The sequence below is a fragment of the Cyprinodon variegatus genome, unplaced genomic scaffold (genome assembly GCF_000732505.1).
Source record: "Cyprinodon variegatus isolate N-32 unplaced genomic scaffold, C_variegatus-1.0 Scaffold3562, whole genome shotgun sequence".
Taxonomy (NCBI): domain Eukaryota; kingdom Metazoa; phylum Chordata; class Actinopteri; order Cyprinodontiformes; family Cyprinodontidae; genus Cyprinodon; species Cyprinodon variegatus.
The window spans coordinates 4,026-6,418 of NW_015154015.1; positions in this window are offsets into that span (position 1 = coordinate 4,026).

Sequence of the window (2,393 nt, forward strand, 5' to 3'; positions counted from 1 at the left end):
TTATTTTTGTATATTGCTGTTGCAACTAAAACTTAAAAACCAGATCACACTTTTATGTAAATTAACTGCATATTTGTTTATTCCATTAATTTTAGTAACACTTGCTGATGCATAGAAATAGAAGACATTGCAGTGCGACAGATAGTTCAACCTCCAGAGCTACAATGAGTTTATAGCAGGTGTGTAAATGATGTGATCTGATGAAATTTAGCTTAGAGCTCCATGCAGGCTTGGGCCGGACCTGGATCCTGCCTTGCAAGCAAATAATCCTCACAGTTTAATTCCTGTAAGATAATTAAACTTACTTTCCAAATTCTATACTGCATCTAAAATCTATTCAGAATGGAAAACCATGTTGTGCAGACATGCTAACGTCATGTATAGATATTTATATCTCTGACCATGCATTCTTTTTATAAGACTGGCTCCTTTGCAGAGGAGGGGATAAATCTGAGTCAATCTCTGAATGAGAACAGTTATTATTGCTGGAAACCTGCAGGCAAATTGCACCGGTGGAAGATTATCAGCACTCCTTACACTCTAAAAATACCACTCAGATGACATCCTTTTGTGCCCCTACCAACAGCCCCCGTTCTCCAACCATCAGCTCTGCTCCACATACAGCAAAAAATGGATCTTCTTCCTGTCCAGCATTCACCCGCTCCTCCGCTTCAACGTAAAGAGGAAACAAAGACACAGACCACGGCAGGATAATCTGGTTTGGTGATGTTCAGCCAAACTTTGCTACTCCATGTAATTTCCTGCTGCTTAGAAGCCCTTACCATAAACTGAATATGCCTGAAATTCCTCTTCTGCTAATATTGGTTTCAGAAAGAACAATTTTTTTTATGGTAAATTCTGTAATTGAGAACACTCACTTAGCCCTGCACGACTTTTGCAATTTCACATTTAATTTGATATTGATTAAACTGCTGATCAGAGGCTGGTTGTTTGTTTCCATGGTAACTTATCAAGTGTAGCTCCGAGGGAAAAAAGCAGATATTTTTCTTTGATAATAACCCTTTATGGGTTGATGAGATGCAGGGATAATGTTTACATGTTTTCTGGCTCTCCCTTGATGTGGAAATTACAATCCAGCACATTTTTTTCTGTTAATGCAGGAATTAATCATCAGTACATTTTCTGGTCTCAGCTGTAGCATTAGGACCAGCACATAATGGTTGCCTCTGAGTTAATTACAGAACAGCAATAAGAATGGTAATCTGAGCCACCGATCACAGGCTACAAGGGGCTAGAATTTAACTTTTACTGAAGCATATAGCTGAGCATATAGCTTTGTGTCTTTCTTTTCTTTCTCTTAAATATAAATGACAGAAAAATAGATTCAGAATTAAAAAAAACAGTCAGCATTATTATTTCTGTGCAAAATAAATCCAATATATGATTCAAATACACTGTTTGGAAAGCTGAGATATTTGAGATAATTGGTATTAACAGGAGAGGACACAGTTAACCTTTTAGCCATTTACACTAGATTGATGTAAGGCTGCATTCTATCTAATGACCAACAGGTGGCAGTATGTTTGTTGAGTATTTGTTTAGTAGTTGTTTAGTACTAATAGTATTTAAATTCAAATCAAATAAAAAATTACAAAATACATTTTAAATGCCAAACAGAATTTTTTATTAAATTCTATAATTATTCCTCCTAGGAAAATACACAAAATTATCTAAAATTGTTTGAACCTCATCAATAAACTATTAGATTCTAAAATAGATCATATGTTGAAATAAAACTATTACTGATTTATATTCTGAGTAGGAACGTTTAAAGGTGCAAAAACTGACATCCATATCCAACTTATTTTTAAACTTTAAATAATGTTCTAATGTACGGCTTTTCTTACTGTTGACGTCTCTGAGCGTGGATGTAAAATATATGAGAATTTTGCGTTGTTGTTCTGCAGTTATCAGCTCACAGAGACCGTCCATGTAAAGGCTGCTGGTATTTGATAATTTCAAGGTTTCAAGTGTGATGAGTGAGAAGTGGCAGTGTGTGGGAGGGAGGAGCCCAGTGCAGGCTTTCAAACTCAGAGTGCATCAAACAGGGATTACAACTCATTTCTCTGGGTATCTCACCTCTCTGTGCCTCAAATCCACATTTATTGTTAGTGTTAGCGGTAAAATTCAACTGCAATGTGGATCCCTTTGTGATAGGAAAACATATCAGCCATGAAATCACCACATTTAGGACCACTATACACACAACTACCTAACATACATGTATATATACCGGTATATACATATTCAATTAAATTCATTTTACTTCTATAGCGCCAATTCACAACACAAGTCATCTCAGGTCACTTTCCAGTTCACCAGATCATCCAGTCAGATTGATTCAAAGTTTTCTATCTAAGGAAAACCAGTTG